We start from the raw sequence: 15,825 nt of genomic DNA, 5'->3' as shown, positions 1-15,825 counted from the left end.
TTGTCATAGTTTTAGATTCGACCCTATTTCTCGCGAATTAATCAGGCGAGCGTGATCAAATCAATATTTCCGAGACGAAAAAACGAGCTTGCAAATCTATAATCGAATAACTTGAAAAAAACAACAGCATTCAAAGGTAATATTATCGTCTTCTCGTAAAGGATCGCCCTCGTCACCGTTCTCGCTACCGTATCCCATATCCGTATCAGAGAGATCTAAAATCGGGCGTCCGGCATAGAATCAAGAGAGTCTCTCTCGTCTCGAGAGAATCCAGAGATGAGCACGTCTCGGGAGGGGAAAGTAATTAAAGAATTAATTAAACGGAGGCTTACTCAGCTAAGTTCAGCCATCGATCAAGGCTAACCATGGCGGGTTCTTGTTTGGTGCTGACAAAAAATACCGCTACCGAAATCATAGGGAGCCTATTGTGCCCGTCGATCCGCGTCGAGCTCCCGAGAACCCAGACCGCTCTCGGAACGACGTGCCCCGCGATCGGCACTCTCGAAGCGAGATCACGGGGCGGTCAGTGCATGCAGGGCTCAAGGTGGACGTAGAGATGGCAGGAATGGAGCTCGCGTGCTCCATCCCTGTCGGTACAAATTAGAGTAAAAATCATGAAGCAGGATCGTGGCAAATAACTCGCGCAGCGGGAGATCTCTCCGAACGCGGGCCAAAGGAGCGAACAATGCCTTCAGCTCTCATCTCCCTTAGCTCAGACACCACCATCCTCCTCTTTCTTCGGGAGGCCCCACTTCGTTCTCTTCGTTTAGCTTTCCCCGTGCTCACTCTCGATTCAAGTTAGACGCTGTGAAAAGTGACCGGGAGCAGATATCCATATTGAAGCAAAAGAAAAAGTGTAAGTCAAGTCTCATACGAGAGTACCTATATCCCGTGCACACAGAAGCGACGTTTCACTTCCCCTGTAAATCGACTTTCTGTATCTTCGTCTTTCCTCTCCTCTTCGCTCGTTCGTCGTCACTTCTCATTTTCTTCAGCTCGAGACCTCATGTCAGAAGAGTGGAATTTAATCAATTATTAGCTTATAAAGAATAGAACATTGATCTCGAGAAAAAAGAAAATAGGAAAAGTAGTAAAAAATAATGTTGCTTTAAAAAGAAATTATTTATATTTGAGAAAAAGAAAAAAGCACGTTACATCGATACGTAATATAACGCAGTCTGCTTGATAAGTTCCTATCTGAAATGTTACAACATAAAAATTTAAGTATTTGAAATATTTAACAGATTTTTTTAAGGCAATTAATATTTTGTTATATGAATTAATCGATGCAAATCAATATATAAAAATTTCAATTTATTATAATTTTATATCCATAGAAAAGATTTCTGGATCCAATGTTGTTATACTTTGATCTGTTATAAAATAAGATCGATATAGGAACAATCATATTTATTGTTACTAGAAGAATATTTTATTCTTAAATGAAAAATTCATAAATATATCTAGAATAACATAATCTTTGACATTTGGATTAATGTTATTTTGACGTCTTGCATAAAAAAGTTTGATTAATAGGAATGTTTGGAGGAATCAATGATAATTATTACACACATTTTTGTCTACAGCTTTTATTTTTAAGTCATATGAAGAAATGAATACCGTGAATACGCGTATTTTATGACATACTACATTCAGTTGAATTAATGTTCCGTTGTCATTCGTATTTGATTCTGTCAGTTGTAAACAGGTAAAACTTACTGGGCCTTGGTGAACAATCTTCGAATAAATTGGCCAGGATAACATCACTTGGCCCTGTACTCATTTAAAGCCTGTTCTTAGTTGACAACCCGCCCATCTCGCTTTATTGACAGTTTCATACCTGCAATAAGCCTTCTACTCACATGATCACGATAATTACGCTTCTTCATCGATAATCTTCGAACAACAGTATCGAGCGTGTGGAGAATCGGGTTAACAAAAAGAATACACCTTTTCGGTCGATTACGCTAACTTTTTTTACAAGAATTATGTACGAGGTGAACATCAAAGTGTCATGGTTGGCGATTACAATGTTATATTTAACTTAAGCAAAGGTTACAAGATAAGAATTCAATTTAGTACAACATTCGCGATTAATATTATACTCTCAGTGCCATAATTCGCCATCTCTTAACAAGGATCGTATTTTTCTGCGTTTAATCTACGTTTTAATTCTTATTTGCTACTGTTGTTGTATCGCTTTAATATACCCGATTGATATAATAGAAGTCGTTTACTCTCGTTTTATTCGCGCCGAGAAACCGCCAGTGTAAATCGTTTCGCGGCGCGTCTCACACAATATCGCGCGTAGCGTTCGCGCGTCTCTCTTTGGATAATTTCTTCCTCCATTCCAAATTATCGTGTCGATGCTCCCGAGAGCCATCGCGTCGTCACGCAACGGCATGTAAATACGCTCATACCCGATCGGAAAGAAAGAGAAGGAGAGCGAGAGATGCGAGTTACCCTCCCGCTTACGGAGAGTACAAAAGCCGCCAGCGCCCCGGAGAACAAACGGAGCTGGCGAATAAATTGGTCGAGGCGTCCGGGCTGACCGGTAGCACCCGACAGCTTCTCACTTTGGGGCTCGTCCATTTTCGATGGTCTGACGAGCCGAAGCGAAAGCCTGTCGGCCATTAATAATTGTTCGTAATAATGGGGCGGTGGGGAAGGGGTGAGGGACTACTACCACCGCGCGACGCGCGGGAAGGGAGGCTGGAGAGAAGGTGGATAGAAAAAACGACCACGAGACAGGTAACGAGCCTGACCGATTCACGTTGCGTTGTTGCTGCTGTTGCTGCTGCTGCTGCTGCCGTTGGGAGGCGAGAGCGAGAGGCGGTGGTAGCGGTGTCGATCTTATGCAGAGGCCACCCCCGCTGCGTTCCTAATAAACCCACTTGCTAGCGGGATAATGGCTCCACGGTGACTCCACACTTCTGACGAGGGAGCGAGACGAGGCGAATGATAAAGGGAGAGGGAGAGAAAGAAAGAGAATGAACGGGTAGCGGCGAAATGGAGAACACCTTCGACATCGAGACGTTGGCTACCATATCGAGCGGCAAAAAGGAAAGAGTCGATGGTGAGCCGAGCATTAGCAATCGGCTCGAAGTATGCTTTGTAGCGATTGCTTCTTCCGAGAAGCCGTTGCTGCGAGACGGATCGCTTGCTTACGAGGCGTTATACTTCTGACGCGTCCGTTTTATTTCGCGAGGGGGAGCGGACCTTAGTTGTTACGCGAAATGGGATGTTAAATGTCACGTCAGTCTACTTACATTTAAATCGCTGCAACGTAACGACGCGGATCATATAAACGTTAGTTACCTTTACAGCTACTGCTATTTTTCAGTTGAATATCTCACATTCTTCTTCCCTTATCGAAAATGATCTTATTTCTCTACTAAATAATACCTTAACTGCTCGATATATATAATGATTCATTATGTACCATTATTATTGAATCGCATAGAATTATTTGTTGGAATAATTCGTTTAAATGCGTCGTTTTATTACCAGTCTGCTTTTACAATAACAAACGAAAATGTAAATTAATCGCCATGTATATAGTAACCAATAGCAGTGATCAGAAAAAGTTGCATCTCCTGCGAAGAATCGTTAGATCCTACTCGTGATGATTCAGCGTCATTATGAATCGACTCACACGTAGCTCGCTCCTTAATAGCCAATTACTTTGTGCCTTCGTATAATTAGGTCTTTTTCCGATCCTTGACTCTCAAAAGCTTTAATCTTCTTCCTATCTCAGGTGATCCCTCGTGCCTTCACAATCCGTCTGGTAGCAATCTCAAATCATTAGAATGTATGCGCGATAGCAGCCTTTAAAATCTCTGAAATCTCTCTCTCTCTCTCTTTCTTAAATTACCAATTGACTCACGAAGATACAGTACTGATATACGCTATTTTAAAACTGTCGACTATGTTTTATATGTTATTTTATTTTATTATATATATTTAAAACTTACATTATTTGTTTGACAAGTTTTGCATATACAATTTTATTAAGTATAATTGAGAACAGATCAGTGCTTTTAGTAACATAAGTTTTGACTACATTTTTTACACGGTTTTTTTATCTCTTTCTATAAAATTTCTTTAAGTCACATTAGTAGATATACTATATCCTACTTTAACGGAATGTATTAAAAAAGCTTGGAAATTCGAGGCACGAGTATGATTGCGGTAATCCATGATGGCAATCAGTCAATTCACGCGGCGTATGTGATAGATCGGATGATCGTCGTATATCGTCCCATATGAGGGATTGCTCCAATTTGCATCCCTCGTGCAGGGAATAATGCATAAGGTCAACATTTGAATCTACTCGAGCCGAGGTGACGATATCGTCGCATTGTGATCGATTTCACTTCCGGGCATAGACATATTATTACAAAATCAATACTATCTAAAATCGTTTTATTTTTCTGGTCATTACATAATAGTATAATTTGTGTGGAAACTTGATAAGAATATAGTAGATATTTAATTAACTGTAGTAGAAAATATAAAACTATATAATTAATAAATACCCACCGAAGAAATAAGTTACCGTATTTTCTGTGATTTAATTTTATTTCTGTTTTTTTATTTAAAATTACACACGTAATTTCATTCTTTTTTCATACATAAAATTTGAAAAAACGATAATTATAATTAATTTTTATATTTTTATAATCAAAGAGACAAATTTTATTCTTTGATCAAATGTTGGATTTAATAAGTATTTCTTGAAATTAATTTGAAAAGCAGATAAAATATTTGGTATGTTTTGTACATTAAATGTGCCATAATAGCAAACTGCGTTTGAAATTCTTCTTTGTACTACATTGTACATTTTGTAATATATTGTTGTGTATAGATGACTATCTGCTATCATTCGCATGCCGAGACTCGAACAGATAGGTATCAGCTCGAATCGCTCCATATTTTGTCATGTTACTCTTCAAAATGTCGTAACAGGTATTAGAAGAAACCAATCGCGTATCCTGTACACAATTAGTAAGTATCGGTCAGCGTGATTTCGTAATAAGTTAAATATTTTATGACACAAATGTGTAACGTACAACGCGTCGTTGTGGAAAATGGCGTTGTATTTTTTTGTTAGTAAGTTATCTTGTTCATTCGCATAGCAAACTCGAACGGATAGGTATAGTGACGTAAGTAGCTCCCTGTGTTGTTATTATATCTCTCAAAACATCGTCGCGATAAGTATCAATAGTAAAAGTGAACGTTATCATTTCCTATATACAATTAAAAACCCATTCTGCATAACCAATTAACTTCTACATATCAAATTGATAATTCACTTGTCCAAACAAGTATTTCGCATGATTTCTTCATTTTATCAGGAGCAACAAAGAACGGGAATAATGAGTTATTGAGATAGTCGTGAAAGTGATAAACATTTTTTTAATGGTGAAATTTGAATTTCGCATTTTGAATTTTTCATTTCCTTCCAAATATAATTCGTCCATCATTTTCACATTGAGAGCGATGAAATGATATACAAATCATCGGATCGTTTAACCCTCCGGAGGTGACGATGGGTCGATTGACTCCAATCAATTATAAATTTCTTTGTCAGAAATATTAAACATTTCAATTTTCTTTATGCTTCATCTTCAAATTTGAATTATTCTTTATTAAAATATACTTAATATTAATTCTTTTTTATACGAGTTATGTCATTATAATTCCTTGAAATTAATTAATGGCTTTTAATTAACATAAATTATATGGGTTTTATAGATCCAGCGTCAATAATTGTGATTTTAGCGTCAGCTTCGAAAAGTTAAATAACGTACAATCGTGATATACGTAATGTAATTAATAATTACTTGAAAACATACGGAATAGACTGTAGTCGACATGAACTTGTTTTGTAGAGTTTTCAAACGTTTTTCGAAACGACAACGCATCTGTTGGTGCGCGTAACCTTGATGTTTTAAATTGTTGATACAGCGCAGCGTTTATATGTTTACGCAAGATCGCCACGCTATCATTCGCACGTCGAAATTCAAACAGGCAGGTAGTGGCGCGAGCTCCGTGTACCGCCGCGTTATTATCCTTCGCGATAAATGATCGGCAACACATACGATTAATTAACCTTCCTAATGAACAACTCGTATCGAAGTGATGATGGAGTAGATATTTAGTGTGATTTATTCATTCGAATTATATAAATCGCCGAGCAGTTTAGAAAACGGAAAATGTATGCATATATAGCTGAATTTTAATTGCATTTTGTCAGTCAACTCATCGCATTCCCATTGATTAATAAGAATTGATTTGATTGCGTTGCAGTATGAGATTTTCTACTGTTCCTACTAATTGTAAGTTCCTACTATATTAAAATTTGCTATAAAATTTGTAATAATTAATCTGTCAACATTAGATTACTATAACATGTGCAATATCTATACGCATAAGAAAGTATAAAATACAACCGACTTGTATAAAAATAGATATTACTTAAATTTCACAAATAAAAATAATAAATAAAGGGCGAAGTAAGAGTCAATACATAAAAATTATAGTCCGAAAATTGGTAAAACATGAAAGATTGAGTCAGTCTGAATATAAAATATAAGATAACATTTAATTAAATAAATTGAGAAACACATTACAAGTTTCGGCTACGCGATTGAGCCCTCTTCAGATACAATTTTACAAGAATTTGATATACAAAAAGTTCACGCAAAAAACGCATATTAAATACTAATCGGATGTATCAATCTACGCCGTTCACATGCCATTCGTGGTCAGTGTCTCTTCGGAATCTGATTACAATATAAAGTTTTATTACAAAAACTAAACGTATAAATTCTGACAAATAATATCTTACCAAAAGCCATGTGTAAAATTAATTTAAAATTTTCCAGAGAAAATCGGTTATGTATGATATAAGCCATTCGTAGATATAACGCGAACATTGTGCGACAATTATAATGTACTTTTCTTAACACATCCGATTACCGATACAGATCAACACATACTGAGAGAGGAGACGGAAAGTTAGTAACAAAGAGTCAAAGTTTATTTATAATAGGAGTATATGCCTTGCGGAGACCTTCCGTGTCAGTTTGTAAATTTAAACTAACCGTCTGCTTTTTGATGTTGAGCATCTCGGAAGTTAGGCGTTTCCTGTAGCAAGGTTCTTCATCCAAAACTCTTACGTTGTCCCATTGGAAGTCATGGTCATACTGTAATCTGTGCTCCGTTATGACTGATCGAGTAGATGTATTATATTTGATATGATTACGATGCTCCGTAATTCTGGTTTTTAATTGTCTGCCTGTCTGGCCCACGTATGATGCATCGCAATTGTTGCACGAGATCTTGTTTATTGTTTATTGTTAAATTTCACAATCAATGATAGATGATAAATACACATGTATATAAATGTAGTTACAGGTTTGAACGTACAAATTGAATGCGATAATATCTATCAACTATAATACAGTTTATTTTATCTTAAAATATACTTATATACATTCTCTGAATATTTCGGATTAGAAGGTTCTGCTTTAGTTAATCTTTAGAATGTATTAAAATATTGCATTGCATATGATAATTAAAAGATACTCCGTATAATGATGCAGGTATGAAAATTTGTTCTGTTTTATGCAAACAAACGATGACCAGACCAGAACCTGTCCTTTTTCTCGGAACATGCGAGTAGTTCGAAATTCCCATTTCGAAAACGTGGTGAGCACAGTAGAAGCAGGCGCAGTCTTACGGTTATATTTATGTTTGAATTCTTGTAGGGGGTAATTTGATACGACGGGGATCGAGTGATCTTGGATAGACGATAGTAGTACGATTTGTCAATCGGCAAGCAGGTAAAAGGGTTCACATGATATTCCCCCTTTTTCTTTTGCGCCCTTTCTCGCGCTTGACACGAATCCTTCCAAGTTGACGATGGTATCATCATTAGGTAGTCATTAGGCACTGGGCACTCTATCGGATTGAAAACTTATTATTATTATTGGAAAAATTTATAGACAGGAATCCTCCGTTTGTGTTAATTTTGGAGACCTTCTTTAACGGCTGTTTTCGGTTAGTTTTTTGTCCTTTTTATACATTATTTTTGAGAACTCTCGACTTTTTCCGTGGTGATTGTACGATCGTTCGAGAAGTTTATATTCTTCTGTCACTTTTCCATTCGTTGCTTGATGCGCTTCAGAGATACTTTTTCGATAAAACGATAATTTATATGCCGACGTGATCGACGTGATAACGATGCACTCGGTACTGTAAGAAAATGAAGAGATGAGAAAACTAGATTATCTTATGGATTTGCGTCGGTGACAGATTTAATTGATTACAAATTGGTGGATTCATGGTATCGCACATTCGCACCCGGTTTTCGGTTCCCCGGGAATTTCGTATTCCGGGCCCTCCGTTATCTCATCTTCCGTGCGCGCCGCGTCGCTTCGGTGCAGCCCGTGTTTTTCTGCAGATAAATTAAATCGTTCTTTTTACTTCGAACCTCGTTACATTTTAACCGTTCCCCGTTCGCGCCGGCTTCTCCTGCGTTTTTTTTTCCTTCCCTCTTTCTCGGCCGCTTCATTCGCGCCGTGACATCATAGCACCTTATATGAGCCGCGTGTGTATCTCATTCCCACTCTTCCTCTGATCGCTGCCGAACAAATTCCCCGCAATCAATTCTCAGCGCGCTTATCACTAGCAATTCGATATTTTATCGTGACCGAGGCCGAGTGCACAGCCAAAGTCATCCGGTTCTCGTTGCATTCCAGCGAATCGAGCACCAATTCATAAGCGCTACATGATAACGCAATTCGACCGTACTCCGATGATAACGCAATCATTTGTATGCTGAGCGTTTGCGCGATGATAATCGGTTCTATCTCACAACAAAGATAAAAAAAAAGAGGAAGGACTGCTTCTTCTTTCTCGCGTATTCCTTGACTAGACGTATCCTCGGGCGAGCATTTGATCAATCACAAATACAAAAGAACGGTGGAACATTGCATGCGAGTCTCTCTCGATTGCTTCCATATAAACATGCTAACGTCTCCGATAATAAGCTGGTCACTTTACGCACATTCCTAGGCGTCTTCGTCACACGTGAACGCGATTGCACTCGAGTGTTCTCTATAAGTGAGAAAGGACAAGACATAGCGAGATATTGAGCAGAAAAAGGAACGAAGAGAAAGAAGGTGTGAGACACGAGGGAAAAGAAGATAGGGTGAGATGATGAAATAATGGAAGAGACACTGAGAACGTATATCGGGATACGGCAAAGAGGGATAAGGAGCAGAAAAATCGGTCGAGTAGCGATGAGTGAGTAAGGAGAGAAACGAGAGAGCGGGATAGCATCGGAAGACAACGAGATCGAGTAGGTGACGAGAAAAAGAGAGAAAGAGCTGATAGAAAGAGGGAGAGGGGAACGACGAAGGGAGAACTCGGTCTGACCACGAGACGGTGGTTTATATGCCGATGCATTGGGAGATGCCGAGTCGGTGATGGTGGAGGCCGACGAACGAGGAGAAGAGCATGAAGAGTGGAGGGAAGTTTCGAAAGAGGAGGGAAGGGTTAGTAGCTCTTGTAACGCTATCGACCCTGTCGCTGTACATCACGTCGACACCATCCTAGTCCGCTCATTTCAGATCGCGGGAGTAGTAGGAGTCGGCTTCTGCGCCATTACTTCGGTCGCCGGCCCTACGTATGCACGCACGCACGTACGCACGCACGCACGCATGCACGCACGCACGCACGCACGCACGCACGCACACGCGCCCGCACGCACGCACGCACACGCGCCCGCGAGGGGTGCCATGTGAGCGTGAGCTACGTGGTACATGCAGGTTGCACGCGAGGAAAGCGAGGTGGACGAATGAAGGGCGAGGTGTGCGACGATGAGGAGCATGCATTATATTCTGGGAGCGCGCTCCTTCGGAGATGCAATGCCGATTGCCGCGAAATAGAACGGTTGCACTCGCGGGTAATATCGGTGAAATTTATGTAGCGGAGCGATAACAGAAACTTGTGACGTTTCAAAGCTTCCAATTGAATCATTAACCGCGTTCAGTAGAACGTTTATTTTGCAACTATTGAAAGTTTCCTTCGCTGAGATAGAAGTGTTCCTCAAAATCTAAAATAGATTGTTTACTGGGATCACTTGGAAAATCAACAAAGAATAATTCATTTTTTAAATAAAATTATTAAAGATAGTTTTGATTCTCATTTCAAAGATATCCTGCGAATTTCCGCTGAATTGATTTGGACGCCATTTTACAAGCACGTTTGTCGCGAAAGATCGTCAGTAGTAATTTAGATACGCGGATTGAAATCCCGATATTGCACCTGCCGTTAGCACGAATACTTATGTTGAAATTTATTTTATAGAAAATGGTTTTCGGTTCTGGAATGCGGGCAATTGGTATGTTCGGCTCGATGATTATTTCAGTCGCGCTTCCATTAAGAAATTTGAGAATAATGATTAATTACGGAAGTAAAGTTTCATATCCTCTTAGCGCCGAGACACTATCGTGTCTCTTGAAATGCTATTACATATATGTTTTACGTGAAAATTATATATAATATCAATATGCAAATTTAAGAAAGCTATACAGTGGTTGTCAAAAGTTTCCAGCCAATATATAATTTTATGATAATTTTTTAATCTGTTCTTCAGTTTACATTATAAATTTAATAAAATTTAAGAATACAATATTTTAAATATATGGAAAAAATGGTTTTGCAGAAATATTTAAAATTTTAACTATAATAGATACAAGTTTAAAAGTAATTTTGTTTGGACTATCAAAATAATTAAGGGTATTCAAACTATTTGCTGGAATGTTAATATTTTTTGCAACATTCGCTTAAGCGTTCTACATAATTATTTCTACAGTCTAACAAAATTATTTTCAGATTTGTATCCAGCTAATTTTTTTTTATATTTCAGCAAAATTGTTCTTTCCATCTATAGAACATGTTAAATATACTAGATCTTTATTTGTAAAAATCCTTTATATAAGCAATATATAATACAATAAACTTACTTTATATAATACAATAAAATTACTTATTGGCTGAAAACTTTTAGCAATCACTGTAGATATGCAATATATATATTGGTGATATACAAACTTCGCAAAATCTCACAATCGATAAAAAAAATTGATTCTACATTATATATATTTTTTCACGAAATACTATCTTCAGGCCAGTTATACACTATGAGATATACTGAAATCTGTATATAATACGATATATTTATAACTTGTGTTCCGTGTACTCGTGCGTTAATTTTCCTTATCTCGCAGAATTATCGTTAAGTATAGAGGCAAAAAAGCGCAATCCGACCGTGAATTTCTCTCGGCCGAATTCTTATGCTCACAGCTCGTTGAATCGTGATGCACGCGACCACGATCGCCCAATCATTCGCTCTATTTCTCTCTCTTTTGTATCAAAAATCTCCGGGAGTCGTTTTCGGGCGATGCCGCGCTGCACCGATTCCGCGGTCGATGGGTTAACTCGGCGAAGCGTGAAACGTGCGAGAACGTCTGTTTCTGGTGGGATATCTCCCGACCATTTCCATTTAATTGATCGTCCTGAAACGTTGGCACGTATATGTGCTCCGTGGATCGAAGGCGATACCGGGACGGCGATTTCAATGGGCACTGACCGAGCCAATTAGCTCCGTCCCAATGCTCAGGTACCCTCTTCCCTCTCCCCCCCCCCTTCTGATTCTGTCCTCCCTAAAACTACAGCTTTATCCCCTTTCTTCACTTCTCTCCCCTTTTCTCTCTCTTTCTTTTTTCTTGTTTTATTCTTCCTTTTACGCAGCTTTCTGTTAATCTTTCTTGTGTCTCCACGATTTGTTTTCTCTCTTCATCGTTCTGCTGGCCTAAGTCCTTGATCTCATTTTTCTCTTTTTCTCCCTTCTTTCTTTCTGTTTCTGCTCCCAAGTCAAACTCCCGGTCTATATGCGACCTGGAAGGCTTCCGGGCTGAAGCGGGACATTACAGGCCCCTCTCTCGCCTTGGACACGGGAACACAGAAAACCGGGGTCCTATCTTATCCGCGAAGAAGTTTATAGCCCGGTCGACTCTAATTGGGCGAGAAATCATCGGGCACTCCTTTTCTCCGTCCGCACGCTCAAAAAGACTCTCACTAATTCACGATTTCTCGCGTATTATTGCCGGATCGCGCCACTTCCTCCCCCTTTCCTCCTCTCCTTTCGCTTCTCTGTCAAAACCTTTTTCTCCTCCTTCTTTCTGGATCCTTAGTAACGAGCAAACATCATTTTGAAAGGCTTCGACACTTTCGATATATCGACGCTTAAATTAAGCTGTAATGTTTTTATGCAGTGTCGTCGCATTTATATTTTGCGAGAATTTAAAAGGAAACAGACTTATATAGATAAGCGATTATTGAGCGCCCAAGTGATTGTCTTGATTATTGTATATACAGAGCTATCGATTATTTAATTATTTCTACACTGTTGAAGGAGATTTTTAAGATGAATGCAATTAAAATGCAATTTTTATATAATTTTTAAAAGCGAATTATTTATTAATGAGGTGTCTTATTCCGTAATCTCATTAATAAAAGTCTACGTGTCCATCTCTAAAAAAATGCACATAGGGCCTTTTATTCCGAATAAAAATCTCAAGACATTTGTTAATGCATATAAACTTTTTGTCTTATCTCGCGCTTGATGTTAACGCGTACTTTCGTCAATTAAGAGAAGGCGTTCGTCGTTCAGTGTTCCCTCTTTCTTGCACGAAATGTTTGAATATTTTTTCACTGATCAGTGTGACGGAAATGGCTTAACGCAATTTACGATGATCAAACAACAAGCCGTGTCTGTCGGTAATTCTTTCGTCCTTATTCTCGTTAATGTCCTTATATCTCAACTTAAACATGCAAGCTATGCACGCGGTTATGTCTGCACGGAAAGAACGATTTTGCTGAGATATCTCAAAATTTAAATAGATACAGATCTGTAAATAATTTTGTTGAACCATAAAAATAATTATATAGGACATTCAAGCATAAAAAGCAATGCCGTAAAAAGTTTTGACATACTAATTTGAGCATTCTACATAATTATTTTGAAGATTAAATAATATTTTTTTAAATTTCTGACATGTAACTATTATTAACTCCACATTTTCACTTTATAATTTATTGATTTTTAATTGTTGATTACATCCTTTGGCTGTTTCTTTAAATTTTCTTACGTATTTCACATCAGAATATTAGACCTTATGCTTATATATTTTTTTATCATATATTGATTATGTCCTTGAAATAAGTCAATCTTTAAACTATATTTGCCTCTTTGAATTTTTCATCTTTTAGTTTGAACTATTTTAATCATATTTAAGTTTCGATTTATTTGATACCACTCAGCTTTCCGACTAGTTGCGAATAACTCCCTTGGAGGTGATTTTGATCACCTTATATGAACCACGACTGGTAGCATAATTTGATATGAGTCAACACATCGATTTTTCTTTGTTCTTGACTGATGATTGCTTGAAATTAACCGAGACATAAGTAACGTTGTAATATTAAATATTTTTAGAAGAATTACAAGTTAACAGCCTAGGCACAGTTAACAGCCTAGCCCGTATAATTTTCCTTTATTATTAGTTATTAAAATTATTTTCATATCTGTATCTAGCTTTTTTAAATACTTGAACCGTTCTTTCCGTGTGAACCTGGTAATATGCGATTTGGAGCGAACGCGCTATCTCGGCAGGCAATATCTCATTGAGCAAGGGAGGAGGTGACTTTAACGTTGGCTCTCTCCCATCTTACACCCCTTCCGTAAGCAATCGCGGCTTGAGACGGGGCCGACGTGCCCGCCGAGAGAGTAAGATCGTTAATCTTGCCGCGCGCCGATCGGGCGCAGATAGTAATTGTTACGTTCTGCTTTCCTGTGGCCGACCGTTCGACCGTGTCCGACGAGCCTCCTCCGAGGACTCGAGTCGTCCCTCTCTCGCACGTCTCTCTTCGCGTTCTATTTCCCACCTTTCTTATTCCACGTGCGTGCACGCGCTCGCTCGCACGTCTCTTTTCTTCGCGTCGGGAGTCGCCGACCGATCCTCACCCACCGGCAGCATTAACGCCTTTGGCGAGTCTGTTGGCACTACAATGCCGATATCCGTTCGCCACTCTTCTGCCGACTGTGTTTGCGTTGAATCTCTTTAGCTTGTATAGCGTATAACGACGGCAGGTGAATGGAATCGCGCGTGCGGAAGTTGAATAGGCTGAAGCTGCACGAAAAGAACAGTTATGGTGCTAAAGTATCTCAAAATTTAAGAGACAGCTCTGAAAAGAATTTTGTTAGACCATCAAAATAATCATGTGAGAAGCTCAATCTACTTCCTGGAATGTTAAAACTTTTTGCAACACTACTAATTATGCTTAAACATCTTATACTTATTATTTAATTATTTTATTTTAATAATATAACATTATTTTCAGATGTATATCTAATTAAATTTTTAGATACTTCAGCAAAATCGTTCTTTTCATGTAAAAACTGCACGTTTAAAGTTACGACGATCCGGGAAAGAAAAAGTAATCGATAACAAATTTAAAGAACAATTAATTGAAAAAGAATCGATCAGCAAACTTTCTTTAAATTCTAATCATTTGTTATTGTTCAAAGCCAGTCCTTCAGGAAACGGTGGACCTTTTCTCTCAATAAAGAAACCAACACGATCGCTATCCTTTATCCAGGCTCTGATTTCGTTATTGGGTATCCTCCATCTGTTTCTCCGTCCACTTTCAGACGGCTCAAATTACTTGCGTATGATGGTCGCTCCCGCAAGCCTCATATACCACTTGCAAGCCTGACTGCGTGACTTCTCGCGGGACCCGTTTTTTGGTATTACCTATCCTGATATCCATATTGCCGACCAGGCTGTCGAAATCGGTTCATTCACGCGCTAGTAGAATCATAGAGAATTCTCATTCCAGAGTCTGGCTACCAAAAGGAGAGATGCGCGTGAAAAGGTACATCGATTCGTCGTGTTAACGCCACTAACGAGTCCACTCGTATTACATGTTCGGCGACGTCTCTCGTTTCTCGTCTCGTCTCTCCCTGGTCTTCCTTCGATCTCCCAAGTCCGTTGGCTCCGCGTTTCCTCGTCCTGCCGTGCGCATATCCTCGGCTCGTGAAGCCGAGCGTGTCCATAAATTCGCCGCTCACGTTGACCGTTGACGCGGGCCACGATATCCGAAATGTCGCGAGGATCCAATGTTTTCGTGCTCTCAACGGCAACAAGCGATTCTGCTCGTGGAAGAGTGTCGCCTGGAGAAAACCAGTTTCGCGCGCAGATTCCTTATTTGCGAGCCCAACGAAACCGTAGATTCGAGTTAATCGTCGATGAGCCTTCCCTCGTTCGCGCGCTTTTTTCTCCCCCTTTCCTTGCACCTATCCTCCTCAATCTTTGCCTTCAAGCATCCTTTGGGTCGACGCTACTCGCAGTCTTCCGACTAGCCTCAGGATGAGATTCCCTCTGTTGTTGAGGGAGTGGATTTCAGATTTGTCCTGGCAGTGATTGTGTCATCAGGCGCATTCAGACAAAATAACATAGTTGATGACAATATACAAATGACAACTGTACAAGTTTAAATATCGAATTAATGTACATGGAAAGAAATATTTCGCTAAAATATCTATAAGTTTTGCTAAATATAAATCTGATATTAATTTCGTTGGATCATCAAAATAATTATGCAACTTAAACGTTAGCTATGTTCAGTAGAAAAATAGCTTCGCAACACTATTGCAAAATTCTTTATATAATTGATTTCGTCTTTAGT

This window comes from Mycetomoellerius zeteki, unplaced genomic scaffold, assembly GCF_001594055.1.
Source record: "Mycetomoellerius zeteki isolate Tzet28-1 unplaced genomic scaffold, Tzet1.0 scaffold332, whole genome shotgun sequence".
NCBI classification, from domain to species: Eukaryota; Metazoa; Arthropoda; class Insecta; order Hymenoptera; family Formicidae; genus Mycetomoellerius; species Mycetomoellerius zeteki.
This window is presented reverse-complemented; position numbering follows the sequence as displayed.